The 15,358-nt window shown below is 38.2% G+C and overlaps 1 protein-coding gene and 1 long non-coding RNA gene across 7 annotated transcripts in view; both read right to left on the bottom strand.

Moving 5' to 3' along the window:
- TRPS1 (transcriptional repressor GATA binding 1) overlaps positions 1–15,358 on the bottom strand; it is a 214,470-nt gene that overhangs the window by 89,903 nt on the left and 109,209 nt on the right. The gene's annotated exons all lie outside the window — the stretch shown is intronic.
- The window catches only part of LOC310894112, a 67,626-nt gene that overhangs the window by 6,843 nt on the left and 45,425 nt on the right, over positions 1–15,358 (bottom strand). The window contains exon 1 of the long non-coding RNA XR_014579567.1: positions 1,669–15,358. This exon is cut by the window's right edge and continues 45,425 nt beyond it. This is a non-coding gene — a long non-coding RNA (uncharacterized lncRNA). The remainder of the gene's footprint in view (positions 1–1,668) is intronic.

Below are 15,358 nucleotides of genomic sequence, written 5' to 3'. Positions count from 1 at the left end.
ACTCAGCAATAACACTGTATGCAAGCCAAGGTCAGTCACGGAAACTGAATTACAAGGTCAACACAGAAACTGAAATACACCAGTTCTCTGACATAACCAAACCAAACCGCCATTGATCCGGAGTATTTTCCTTGGGGGTTTCATGATAAGCCATGGTTCACATAGTCATCTATGATGGTCATACTTATTTTCCACTTTCTTATATCCTCTTGTCTGGGACACTGATACTTATAGCAGTGTACTCTTGCCAAATGTAGTTCTAGTGTTGTTATCTTCATAACATACCAAAAAAGCATGTCTGTTTTGTCCCAAAGGATACCTTGTAGGCAACTGGGTCAAGAAGCAAAAATTATTTTGTGGTAATCCAGTGGCTACTGTTAGTAGCCAGAATTAAGAAATACTGCACTTTGAATGTGAATAAGGAAGATGAAGACCAAACTTGATTCAACTGCTAAAGATGCCAAGGAGGATCTTCTTAGGATTACACTGAGAGACGGATTAAGGCCACATTGAAGAGTCAAAATAAGGAGTAAATGCAGTTGCAGGAAGGAATGCTCTGATGTAAGGCATGTGACATAATTTTAGCTTCTTCAAACTAACAATAGCCCTTTTAGGACAGCAACCTACATAGGTGATCTGGGTTGCAAGGAGCCTTAAGAATGCACAATATTTTCAGACTAATCATATCTGAAGTGTTTTCCCCACACCCATGAGCAGTAAAATGTAAGAAACTTTTATTATTAAAATGGTTTTAGTAGGACAGAACTTTTCACTCACTACTAAATGTGACATTACTGTTGAACAAACAACTTAAGCTCTAAAGGCTACACAATTACAAGACGTTTAATACAAATAATACACTAATCCCATTTAAATGCAGAAGCTGGAATTAAAAATGTGTTTCAGTCATACTCCTTGCAAAGCAGGAACAGCAAGATGCCATTTACCATTATTTCCTTACAAATCATGGTCAAAGATATTAATGTTCTCTAATGAACCTCCCCGTGTATTGATAATACACGGGTTTCTCCCTTTATTGCACTGGCATTACATGCGTAATGCCAATTCTGCTAGCACTTTCAGGCTCCAGAATATCATTTATGCCAACCAACTGATCTCCTTTACAGTTTTCAGAAAAGAGTGAAAAAGTAAGTAGATACCGTAACTGAAAAAGGTCTATGTAGTGTTGAAGAGGCAGTGTCAAACACAAAAGACCTGAGACAAAGAGGAAGTCCTGGAAGGTCTGGGTGTTATTCATTCTGTGATAAAACCATGCTGGTGTTTCTTGTATTTGAAAGTCAGACGGGGAAATATTCCTAAATCTTGTATAGTACAAGTAGAAAACACAGAGGAATACCACGAGCAGCACTAGCATTCTGTCTTATGTACTTGTTATTCTATCTTATGCACTGTTTCTTAGCTGTGCAGCCTCTGAACTGTATATATTTGCCTTTTTCAGCAAAATTAAATACGAAAAATATCCCAAACACAAAAATCTGAGAAAGCAAAGACAGAAAGAGAAAAAGACAGAAAGACAGAAAGAACAAGAGAAAAGAGAAAGGCAACAAGGCATCTGCAAAACAATCACGTAGAGACTATGTAAATCCCTATTAATAACCAAGCCAACACAGAAAGCACCATCTAACTGCTAGAAACAAATAAATGTACCTGGGATGTGAGTCAGTCTGTGTCATGCAGGCACTTATCCCTTATTATTTGATTTGTAGTAGCAAGTAATGAAGCCAAGTATGCATTTAGACAGCTTGAAGCAGATGAACAGCATACTCTGGAAAACAAGTTAATGGCAGAGGCAGGTATATCTGCATAACTCAATAGTCAAAATAGCCTCAACAATTACAGATAGTTACAGATGCAGCATTTTCACATTTGGATCCTGTACATGTACATATGTACTAATACTTATGTTGATCCTATGCGTAGATTCTTTTTTTTTTTTTTTTATGTTGCTGAACATCATTAGGGCAAATCCACCTTTTCTCACTGCCAGTGCATGGCCACTGCCCACAGCAAAACTAATGCAGCTCAAACCATGCACGGGAGACACTGGTAATTTAACTACACAGCCCAATCACACTTCTCCTCATCGCAGCAGATCAGGGGAAGGAAATGAGGACAGACCAGTCTTATGACTTTAATGTCTCCTGTAGAATAAGATAGTGTTCTCACATCACAGCTTAGCAAAGCCAGTGTCCAAAATCACATGAAACCCTCATCACACTTCAGACTAGGTGGAGGAGTCTGAGAAGCAAGTCAAGAGCCTTTGTGGCTATAGGATGGAAAGGTCCTGGCTGCTCTTTGCCTTGGACTGGGAAGTTTTATGGAAGGCTCCAGCTGGCAGGATAACCATGAGATTCAAGTCTGTACTGAGTCTCATTCTTGGACCCTGAGTGCCCAGCTCGGTCAATAGAGGTTTGAACAACGAAGTGGTAAAAAAAATGTAGCTACAGAAGAAACCGGCAATTATGTACCAGTCAGAACAGGAAGCATCAGCAGTAACTGGAAGTTCAAATTCCTGCTGGTATAAAATGAAACAGATCATAAATTCAAGAGCAAAAAAATGACTAAAAATCAATAAATTCAGTTAAGCACTACTTTTTACGTACATTACTGTAACCATTCAATATAATCTTAGAGAGTCACATACTGATCTCCGTGGCTTACAGCTATAATTAACCTTATTAATAAGTAAGAATAAACAAATTGCCTAAATCCAGATGTTTTTAAAATTGCTTATAGACACCAATAATTTCATATCTCCTGAAGCAACTTCACAGAAGATCTTTAATTATCTCTCTTGAAGTCAAGTTTGGAAGCAGGAGGGGAAAAGAAACGTGTTCTGTATACATTTTCTGAGAATTTAAGCAAAAAAATGGTTTTTGCAGAAGCACGTTTTTCCTTTTGTGCTACTACTCCTCCGGTGGTATCTCCATGACATTTCCAAGCTACCAAATCCCTTATTCCAGGTAGAGAGGCCGTCTCCAGGAGAGTAAGGATTTTCTAGCAGCCTCCTGCTGCATTACAAACAGCATCTGTGCAATAACCCTTTTTCATGTTTGTGTTCGCTGCTTTGCACCATTGCTGGGGCTGTGCTGACTGCGCAGCCAGATGATGTGCTCCACTCCAGGACCACAGAGGTGAAAAACCTCTTGGTTCCAGGTTCTCAAAGTGCTTCTCCAGCTCTGGAGTGCAGATGGATCCCAGAAGTTGTCCCCGCTACCCCACCTAACCCAGACAGATGAACAGGACAGTAAAAACCATGCTCCCTCCCTGAGTTGCTTCCACCAGGGCTGCTGCTGAAACTGTGATTATATTCAAATGTCTCACACCTTACTTTGAAGTGCACATCCTTTGGTGTCTCTTGCACTTTCCAAGACTGTATTATAGTAGAAGGAGCCAAGTGTCTACACTGCCTATTTACCAGAGGGATGTCACATTGTTTCTATTAATAATATATTAAACAATCTAGTGCTGAATGTTTTTGAAAAGCCAAGAGCTCTACTTGTTTGTGTCAGTTTATTATTTCAGAAACAGGAGTTGCTACACAAACAATTTCACATGGCTCAAAAGGAAGACAATACAGTGCATAAACTACAAAAAGAGAGGAGTAATAAAAGTTCTGTTAGTTGCTAGTACGTGCCATTGACCTGCTGTCTGTGTAAATATGGATGACCATGTTTTAGAAGTTGGGTTTGCTTTTGGATTCTTCCATTTGGTCGCAACATTTACAGCTTTAAGGATCGTTTTTCGAAGAGACTGAACATTCTGAACTACACTTGAAGCTAGTAGGAGCTCTAAACTCTCACCTTTCCAGAAAATTGAACCAAACTAAAAATAAAGGGGAGAGAAAAGCGCTCCCAAGAGCAAAAGCCACAGGTTAAAAAAAAATCTCAGCCATTGGCCGTTTCCTTATTTTGAAGCTGAGATCCCATCTGTCCAGTTTTGCTAGGTTGTTGAGGCTCCTGGATGGGATATTCACTACCAAGACAGAATATAAACATGGACCATCAAATTGGACTGTGCTCTGTTTATTTCTCTCCTGTGAGTCAGTGCTAGAGATGTTGCAAGGAAGCGTTCAGCTCCCAGCACCTCCTGAGCAGCAGCTGGGAAACAGCAAAGGAACTCTGTATTCTCGCTCTTAATGCAATCATATCAAAATGTGTTAAGTGATTTCTTCCACCCCTGTCCCCAGTGCTGTTTCTCACTGTCCCAAGGAATCACAGATGGCAGACCAGAAAGTGCAGTCTGGTCATGTAGCCCATCCTGTCGCAGCAACGCAGCCTTTTCCTCTACAGTAACCTCCTTACGGTATTTGCAGTCAAGTCCACTTTTAAATACCTTTACTTATTCCTTTGTGAAAGTGAAAAGTAAAAACAATTCTATTACTTACACGTAGAAATATTTCTGCTATATTTATTTATGACATGCCCTTGTAGTAGACATCAGAAAAATAAAGAGGAGGAAATGGGTTCTGAAAGCGTTTGGGACAGTTTTATAGAATATTATTGCAATTAATTCTCATAAAATCCATCTGCTGCACCGAGGGCTTGTGTTACCAGGAAACCATTTATAAAGGGTTCAGAGGGAGAAAGAAATTATAATATCGCTTTCCTCTCTTTCTCACACTTCTCAACCTGCCTTTCACAAAAAATATTAGAAGAAAAAAACAGTTATATGAGCTTTTCCATGCAACCAGCTTACCACGGGTTTTATGTGAAGTACTGTGCAGATTTAGAGGAAATGCTAAATAGTGCTAAACCAAAATTCATTTTTCCATCTGAATGACACAACACTCAATCCTATGCCTCCTATAGCTTGCCATAACAGAAGTCACAAGTGTCACAAAAAAATTACCTGCAATTCTCCAGATCAGACTTAAAGGTCATCTTTAAATCACTGTTATTTGTATTTCTGGATGCCCACTGTTTTAATGACAAATATGCAAGGCAGCTTATTGCTGAACCTCGTTCAGTTTTTTCTGTTAAAACAGTATTGATGCAGAAGTGAGAAAAAGCAGGACTCGCATTCATGTATTATTGTCACAAAGAAGAGATGTGTTAGCAAAGCAGAAAAAAATGTTAATAAGAGAATCAAGTATTACGTAACACACCTGAAATGTGCTGAAGTGTCAGAAACAAACAGATAGGAAAGCATACTCAGACCTGCAAATTAATTCTTATTAAATACTAAACAAATATTTAGTAGAGGCAGAATTATGGCAATTTTAGTATATTCAAATAGGAGTTATTTAAATTTCTAAGCATTAAAACGTTTAATAAATATAGGAAAAGGTGGTTTTAATATTTTATCTTAAAATATTTCTCGTAAGTCTGAAGGGTTTTCTTACCAGAAATGAAAAACTGACCACTGAAATCTCATTAAAGAAACCTCATAGTGAGCTGAATGAGAACATTCTTAAGTTACATAGTCATGAAAATTCAGATTTCTAACCACTTTTTATAAAATTCAAATTAGCCAAAGCTTCTGAGATGCTGAAGACCTTGCATATGTCTCTGAATTTATGTGCAAAAAATCAAAACAATTAGATCTAATTACAGCCGAAAGAATCTTCTACATTTGCAGGAAAATCAGAGCTACCTTATCATACCCCCTTCCTACTGAAACCTGGCCAGAAAAAACAATACCAGTAACATTCCTTACTGGTCAGTCCAGGCAGGTTTCCATCATCTGGGCAAAGTCAGTAACTTGGTGCTAAATTTATTAGCATCCAACCTTACATTAAACAGCACGAAGCAAAGAATGAAATCATTGTTTAGTGGAACCATGACTCCTCCAAAAAGGCAGAGTGAAACCAGGCAACCTGTTAGCAGTTTATATCACGGGGATCAAACAGCACCATGATTTCTGACTGCCTTAGCTGAGCTCTTGCAACTGCCTCCAGCCAGTGGAAAGAGCTTCACATCCTCCTGTTTTGCAACATCTGAAGTCACTGTAAGAATTAAGAAGTGGACATCAAGATAAACAAAATACAGCCTGATCTGACAAAAAAGATCAGAGAAATGATGAAATACTGACCAAAATGTCAGCAAAGAACATAGGTGCTTGCCAACATGACTAATAGGAAAGTTAAAGATTAGGAAGACTACACAGCAGATTTTTTTCTTTTATTTTGATTTTTATTACCTCTCCAAATCTAAAAAGAATAACTTTTGTGTATGTCCCTTGCATTTCAGACCCTCTAGGGCCATTTTGGGATGTACCATTGCAGACAGTATGTCTGGCAGGAACACATCTGTGACCAGGTGCCCATTAAATCATTTCCTGAGCTGTTTTAGACCTCTTCTGAGGGCAGTTTGGTAGCATGCCAATTTTGGTCTAAAATCTGCAAAGAACCCCTGATTAATTGGGCTTTTGCTGTTTCACTGTTATATACTCTTTTCACATTCTTACGGGACTCCTTGTGTGGCTTCACTGGCAACTGCAATAAATTCACCCTTGTGTCTGTATATTTTTTAAATTAAACAAAGTAACTAATGAACTGGAAAAATGCTGTTTCAGTAGTGAAACAATGCATTGATTCCTACTGGCAATAATTTTCTGGTTTCACTATCTTTATCTGATGTACTACCTCAACATCCCTTTAAGCAACAGGAGTCTCACAAATTCAACGTTAAATTTCATTAACATTTATGATTTCCTCTTTACTTTTCATCAAGTAAGATCTTGCTCTTTTTCTTCCGCTGCACCTAAATCACATTTTTAATATAGGCAGCTGGCTAAATAAGAGGATACTGCATACTCAGTACGCTCCCTTGGAGTAAAGCAATCAGATACGCACTCAGAAATGTATTTTAGGTCTCTGCTACAATGCAAAGCGTGGGTAGTGTCAGCAGGGCTCATGCTGACCTAACTGGGAAAGCTTTAAATCTGCAGGATGGAGAACCATGGCCTGAGAAAGGTGGCTGCAGCACGAGAGGCTGCACCGAGGAGGAGCGAGCCTGCCTGCAGCTCCTGGTGCTTACCTGGCACAGCCACCCCCATCCAGACCCAGCGAGAGTGACGCTGCTCAGGGCTACACGGAGGGTTGTGCGCAGGGACACCTGAGATGCTGTCACACCTAAACTCGCCATTTAGAAAACGCTGTTACCTTGTGCTTTTGAAAATCTACCCTTTAGATCCCATTTTATCTGTCAAAAACCTGACATTTGCTTTCATTTAAGACAGATGTATCAGATATACTCGCTGGCCAGCAATTAGTGAGTAACTGAAGAAAGAGCTGTTGGGCATCTCGGAAAGAGAGAACCTGACTTCTAACCTCAAGGGAGAGGGACGCCAGAAAACTGATAGCAACCCACGTATCCAGTCTCCTGCAATCAAGGTATTTTTATACATCACCAAGAAGTGACTGTAAAGGCCTGGTGAATGTCACTGTGCCTCCAGATTGAGCCAGAAGGACTCAAGGGGAAAAGGTACGTGAGCTGATGGCTTTAGCTCCCGCGTGTGACAACAATGCCATGGTGGCATGACCGAGCAGTCCTCTGAGATCTGTCACTCCAGTGATGGTTAGTGAACGTCTGAAGTATTGGTTGATGTGATGCTTGCAACCGGGCTTTATTCAGGGGTCTGGAGGCAAGACAAAACGATCTTTCTGAGCACAAATACCTTCAGAAGCCCGGATCCGCACTGCAACTTTATGAGTCCCGCTGATCTGAAGCTTAAAGGCGGTTCTGGGATGAAGATGAAGGAGTTCACCCTGTCCTCACAGCAGAGCTCTGCTCTCAAACCAGGGCTGCCAGGAGTTATATATACACCCACGGCGCAGTCCAAAGCCATATACTATATATTCCACTGAGGACAATGCACTGCTTTCCCAGGAATTTATCAGGTACTCTGCTCTCAGCTGCCTGTTAATCTCACTGAGTCGCAAAAACGCCAGCGACAAAGAGCAGGAGGAGGGGTGTAACGCTGAAGGTATCCCGTTACGAGGAACAACTTGCAAACCCAGGCTGCCTCTGAGAGGTACGTGGTGCCCGAGACCAGGAGTGCATCGCTGTCTCACCCTGGGCACAGCCACACGCACACGGACGCGAACTCCTTAACCCTGGAAGTCACATCGCAGAAGAGAGGGGGAAATACTCCTGCGGTCTATCCGAAGTTAACTTCCAACCACAAAATGCTTCAATAACAGCGTGCTAAATATTTCTAATTACTCTGAGCAGCTTTCTGTCTGACCGGCCTTGCTGAGCTTCTGTAGCTACAGAATGAGTTTAGCATCACATAAAAGGAAACCAGCAGTAGCCTAACAAGCATGGCTTCCATTTACATGATTAAAAAGATTCAGAGTTGGCTCCTATACATCTGCCTAGTTCTGTCAAGGCAAACGGAGCTCTGACTGTTTACACTACTAAGGGACTGCTCTCAATCAAAATTTAACAAAAGGGTGAAAACAAAATCAGGGTTATCTCTATTAGCTTTAGAAAAGGGGAGCAGTCCTTTCTTCTCCTAACACCTTCCAGGAAAGAGCAAAATCCAGGAAGAATAAAATGGCAATATCACAAGAAATAAGAAATTAGTCCTATCAGAAAAATATATGCCAGTCATGATGGGGAAAAAAAAGGAAAGTAAACTGTTATATTGGTAAGAATTGTTTGGTTTTTGGCAAGTGACAAATGTGACCAATCTGTTACTTCCAGAGTATGTTAAAGAGTAGCAATCCAAATGACACTGAGGATATGAATACAATACTGTAGATATCTACATAAAAATATATAGTTTCATACACATATTAAAAAAAACATTGTAAGTATCATTGTAGGTGTGCTCCTCATTTTCAAATGCATTTTGTGTTTTCCTACAGGCGCTCCTACAAACTCATGTCCATCAATGGAAAAGCTTCTACTGACTTCAAGGGACTTTGGAAGAGACTCTGAGAAGCTACTGCAAAGCAGAGTTCTCAGCCAGCTTCCCTGTCCAGTATTTTTTTTTTCTCATTAAACTCATAATTCAGTTAATATCTGTTTTCATCCATGGATCTGATCTTATCAACAACTATTCTGTCCAAGCATGGGGACTACATTAGCTCTCTTTATCAAACTGCAATGAAAGGAAACTTTTCCACCCTTGGGCATTTTTTCACTCTTGCAGATATGTCTGTGTTCCTTTATCTGGTCCTTTTTTGCATTCACTGTAAATCGAAAACTCTCCAGAGGAACTTCCTGGATTCTCGGTTATTGAATAAGGCTAATCAAGTTCCCAGAGAACAATCTTGCTTTTTATGTCTATCCACATCCGCAGTCTCTTCATCAAAACAGTCCTATTCAAGGTTCTTAAGGGCTCTTCAACAAAAATATTTTAGATCTTCAAAACAAAAGTTTCCTAGTGCCAGGTTCACCAGTCTCTTAACTTTGCTTTAACTCACTTTTTACATAGTACAATAACACCACACTATAAGATACCGTACTTAGTGCTTCAACACGCTGCTTTCAGATCCAAACAAAGACTGCAGTTCTCTTTGATTACATTAACTTTTTTTAATCCAAAAGGTTTTTGGTGAAGCATATGTTCTGCATCATTAAAATCAGATATTCTGGCTTTGATCTTTAAGTTCTCTCAGTTGACTGCTTCTCCAAACTACAAACTATTCCAGCTTTTGAAGTTATCTCCTTGCTCTGTACAGAAAACCTGAACCTTCAGCCAGATTTGATAGGGTTACAAGATAATAAACATATACCATTGTATTTACTTTTTAGATATTAAGCTTTGCTCTGGGAAAAAAAAAAATACAACTTTGCCTGAAAAAGCTTAAATACAGTAACTGTAAAACACAGAGAATATTCTTTACATATCATTAAATACTCAGGTTTGTAAGTAAATCGAGGAACATTTTCTTTGACTGAACACTATCTTTTAAACTCAGTATTTATCAAAGTAACTTTTTTTTTCCCCCACAAAGTCAGCTAGGAGCCTGGACATATGGAGATAGGAAGCTTGTGGATTTAGAACAGTGGAAATGGCATACAGTGACTGTAAGCAGCCAGCCAGTCATACAAACAAGCTTCTCCACAGTGCAAAAAGCCGGAGAATCAATTGCAGAAGTGGAGGTGTGACATGACAGCAAGATTAATTAAAGCAGGGATAGCTGAAAATGGCCATGAATGCTGTTTGTCAGTGGACTTCAAGGGGCACTAAGTAGCTTCCAAAAGCAGTGGGACTAATGGTCCCATGACACATCTCAGGGATTCTGGAAGACCAGACAACTAAGTCCAACCTGGAGATGTGGGCACGTGAAGCCTCCAAGCTCCCAAGCCCATTCACCAGTCTAAAAGCTTTGGTTGAAATTATTTGGTTCTCTATTTTACAACTAATAACACAAGCAAATATTCAACCAGATGTAAGAAATCCTAGTTAAAATGAAAGTAAAAGGAAAAAGTCATGATGGAATTAGTAACAGTGATTGAAAAAGACAGTAGCTGTGATTTGCTGGAGAAAGAGGGCCACTCAATTAGTTCCTTGTTAAATTTTAACATGATACTGGAAGTGAAGGAGGCGAGATTGGGTTTGTTTATCAAATATGCAAGCCATAGATAGGGAACAAGTACAAATTCATGAAGTGGAATAAAAGCACAAATGCTTCTGATTAAATAAAGTAATTCAACATTAAGTTTTATCAAATAGTATCTTATAAATTTGACATTTGTCAAGAATAAAAGATCAAATAAGTTCATTCCCTACTAAGTACTATTCTGTGTGTGTAAGAACGACTATTTCTGTGTGTCTGTAAATAAAAAAAACTACACATTCTATTTTAATTTGGAAAGTTATTTTCATTTCAAGCATTCTCTGCATGGGGCAAATGACTTCTGAAGATGAAAACATTTCCCACACATGCTTCACATCATGTAACAAGAGAAAGATCACTCCCAAATTCAATCTCTCATTCATGCCTTCCCACCCCCCCTCTTTTTTTCCTCTTTTTTTTTCCCTTAAAAAAAAAAAAAAAGAAGAAGAAGAAAGAAGAAAAAAAAAAAAGAAAAAAAAAAGAGAGAGATGTGCTTGGCAAATCAACAACAGAAATATTTCAGAAACTGTCCAAACCATACAATCCCAAACTAATTCGGACCGAATCACATGAAAAGACAAAAGACATCTTGGGAAGAAAAGTCATTTCTGTATGCCACCTTTTTCCAATTACTTCCCAGTAACAATTTAATGAGAGCTGTAAAATACAGTGTGTATCTACGAGTACATGATTGTAGTACTGAGTGCTTCTGAAACTCAGGTATCCAAATTAACAGGTTTTCTATAACGTCTGTTCATGCAAATACTTTAGCATACGAATAACTGTATTTAAATGAGTAGTTCCTCTGAAGTTTATGGCTCTGATTCTAAAATTATATCTGATGGTCCTAATCCGGCAGATGTTTAATAACTCAGACCCATTACAACTGATGAAATTCTAAACTCGAATAATTTCAGTAGAGTTTAATTGCAGAAACATTTAGTACAATAAAAGAAAATTACATAAGTTTAATTCCCATTTTTCTTGTCTATAATTATATTTCCATTATATACTTCCTAGATTAAGCTAAATCTATACTATCTAATAAACATAATTATATGAAATGTTCATATAATAGACTAAAGAAAGTAACAATTAAAAGCCCATAATTTAGTTACTCTGCGTAACTCATCATTCTCAGAGAATGAAATATTGAATTAATTTATTTACCTTCAACCAAGTACCGACAAGCATTCTTCTAGAGATAGATTATATTTTATTTCTAAGTATTTGTTTCTCTTGCTACTTACTTCCATTTTCTTAGAAATTCTAGGCCATATATATATATATGTATGTATGTGTATACATATATATATGTATGTATATATATATATACACATTTGATATATATATATATTTGCATCTCGTCCTGGAACCTTTTTGTTGATCACAATAGACTTAAAATGTCATTAAATAATTAACAAATGTTATTAACATGTTACTTCTTGCACTTGGTAGAAATCTAGAGATATTATGTAATACTACAATATCTAAACATTTTACTTACCTGGATTATGTATATGTGAATCTTTATTATATTTTTGCCCCATTTCCCAGTACTACAGAAGTTAACTCTGCTTTCTGAAATTTTAAAATCAAACTTCTCTGAATAGGGTATTTCTTGTCTGCATATGTTGCAATGTTGCTATCCTCACCAAGAAAATGTACATGCATACTTTGTTCTGGTAATGTCTTGTCTTGCCTACACTAATCTTAAAACAGTAGGGAAAATTTATATTTAACTAGGCAATAATGATGTATCCTTGTAGATACTGGAGGAATTGTTTAGATGGTATCTGCACATAGATAAGAAGGAACAAGAAGAGTGATCTTGGAAGAGTGTGTTTTGGGGGCAGTCTGCCTACAGGTCAGAAGAATAAATTAATTCTTGTCTTTGTAGGCTTTCCAGCACAACATCCTACTATTCTGCACTTTGGAGGAGGAGCAACTTTTATCCAATTATAAAGTTTCCCTGGTTCTCAAAGATGAATGCTATAAAATTAAAGGAAAACTGGAATGTGTGGCTGAGCCAGCGGCTATTGAAACCCCATGGAACACATTCCTTCGCCTTCAATGGGCTCTGCACTGGAGCCTGCGTGTACAGTGCTCCTTACAAACTGCATACATTAGCTGATCATTTGTTCTCAGCTTATTCTTAATCCTATTTTACAAAGCTAATGTTCATCTTCTAATGACAATCTAATTGCTTGGTGCCATGTTTACTAGTGGGAATGAACCACAAGCCATGTCGCTGTAAGCTCCAGGGAGCATTCCAGTGATTGGGAGGTTAAAAACTCCCTATCTGCAGAAAGGGAAAACTCATTTCTTAACTCTCTGGTACAAATTATTTCCAGGTGCTGATAATTATCACTCATGGAGTTTGATATTCCGGACTCTACATCTAAATTTATACTTGACAAGTTAAACTTTTCATCATGTGCAGCAGCCTCCTAAAGGCTGAGGAGGACAGACTGCTGATGGTTGAAACCAATTCCACTTAAAATAGCAACACTTAATTACAAGCCTTGTTGTTTATTTCTTTTCAAAGTATTTCAAATATATCTTTTTCCCCAAGGGAAATAATATTGTATATTATTAAACAGATAAGTATTATTGCATCTGCTCATGAACATGAATTGTGAATAGCCAGATAATTATTTGGGAAGCCTTGGAAAGGCCTCAGAAAAAAATCCATCAAAAGCAAATGTACAGACTTCATGCAATTATCTTACAGTGCACACATGCTATGTAGACATGCAGAAGACACATCAGTGTTCATGTTAACATAGACATGACACACAAAAGCAACAGATTCAAGCCCATGATATTTAAATGCATGTTGTTTTTTTTAAAATACATACACATGTGCTTGTGCTTACGTATTCACATGCTTCTGTCACTAATAAGACAAAAAGTTATTTAAATAAATAAGTCGTAGGGTACAGCAAGCACAAATTCAAAGGAATTCATGGAAGAAGTACCTATAGCCACATTAGTATTTCTTATGTTTACGTTGCCAGTTTTAACCCACTCTATGTCTATCCATAACCTTTTACGAATCTGCTTTTTGACCATCTGGCATGCTGCAAATCTGATTAGTCAGTTAGTTCTGAAGCAATTCTTATGTAAGTTCATTTAAAAAGGTGAGCCAAGAGACTCTCTTAAAGTGAACATTTAGTGAACACCATAAACATAAGTGGATCCCATTGCAAATATCAAAATTATAAATTCATTGTACTAACTGTATCATCATCCTCGCTCTGGCTGCAAAATTAGATCTCCTGAAGCACTAGAAAAGATCAACATCATGATCCAATGGGGCAGGGTTGTTTTAGTGAGCATGCCTTAAATTGGGAAGGTGTCTTTTTGCATTAAAGACTGCATTACGGGAGGGAGAAGGTACAAGTTGTTTCCCCAACAACAAACACCTGCAGATTCTCAGTACCTGCAACGCTCCTAATGGTTAAATTAATAGTGGCAGGACTTGAAATCGAGTCCACTTGATCTTAGGGTCTCGCAGATTAAAGTATTAGTCCGCTGAACCATGTTACTAGACTTCACTTTAATCTATTAGATACTTCCTTGTCTTTGTTCAATAAGCATGGTAGGAAAGAAAACCAAAACGGTAGAAACCTTGGAACAGTGACAAGCAAACCTGCCGAAATTTCAAGAGACAGCCTAGTCAAAGGAAAATAACTACTAAACACTGATTGTCTGCAAATTATGCTACACTGGGTTGTGCTAGGCCAGTTCCTCAGCTTGTATAAATTAGCAAGCCTCCAAGGCCATGGCAATTTTCATTGAACATATTGTTATATAACCAAAAAAAAAGACCAAAAAAGGCATCTTTGCTTAAATGCAAAACTACAGCATAAATTTAATAGTCCACAAATCCCAAACCAGAAGCCTGATATAATATACAAACAAAGGTGCAGAACATTGGGGTTGATCACCTTGCAAAATGCAAGTGAATCATAAAAGAAGTCAGGGATACCAAAAGAAGCACATGCAACAGAAGAAATTTAAGCCAGAAATAGCCAGAAGCTTATTTCCTTCATGATTCACAGAGCATATTGCAAATCTGCAGTGAGTTGGCATAAATTTGTCAATTTAAGCTGTAGTAGGAAATGTCTGATAGTAGGAGATCATCCTTAAGAGGACAGAAGTAGAATAAGCTAATATGAAGGGCAGGATGAGAAAGACAGCAGAAAGAGCTGCTATCAGCTTGGTCTCTTTTAATATCCTTTCAAAATTACCTTCTTTTTTTCTCTCTCTCACTCCCTGCACCACCACATACCCTCTTATCCCTGCTGCCTGGTCCCTGCACCAGCACAATCAATGCAAGCAGGTGACACCCTCACTGCTGCGCCTGGGTGTTTGCAGGAAACAAAGCCACGCTAGAGTAACTTGCCATTTCTTTCCCATTGTATAAAACATTAAATCTGAAATTGCAAAGGAGTTAAACAATGCCTTGCAGCACATTAAATCACTATGGTTAATCATCTCCAACATTTTTTGCAAGTTCACCCAGTGCTTTAAAAGGCACTGGGTGAATACTTCTGATAACAGGATCTTTAAGTTTTACTTGTATTCTTGTATTTTTATTTTTTTTTAACATGACCACATTCCAGCACCATTTCTTAAGATATTCTTAACACAATTTAGCAAAAGCTCCGTAATCCAATACTTATGAAATGAGCTGTCAGGCATAAAGTATGCCAGAATCTCTTAAGTCCACACACAGCAGGACACAAAACTAGTAGCAACTGTACTGAATTACAACCAATGGGAGAAGTCACAGGTCACCGAAGCCACACAGAG

This window comes from Anser anser (assembly GCF_964211835.1).
Source record: "Anser anser genome assembly, chromosome: 2".
In the NCBI taxonomy this organism is placed as follows: Eukaryota; Metazoa; Chordata; class Aves; order Anseriformes; family Anatidae; genus Anser; species Anser anser.
This window is presented reverse-complemented; position numbering and strand designations above follow the sequence as displayed.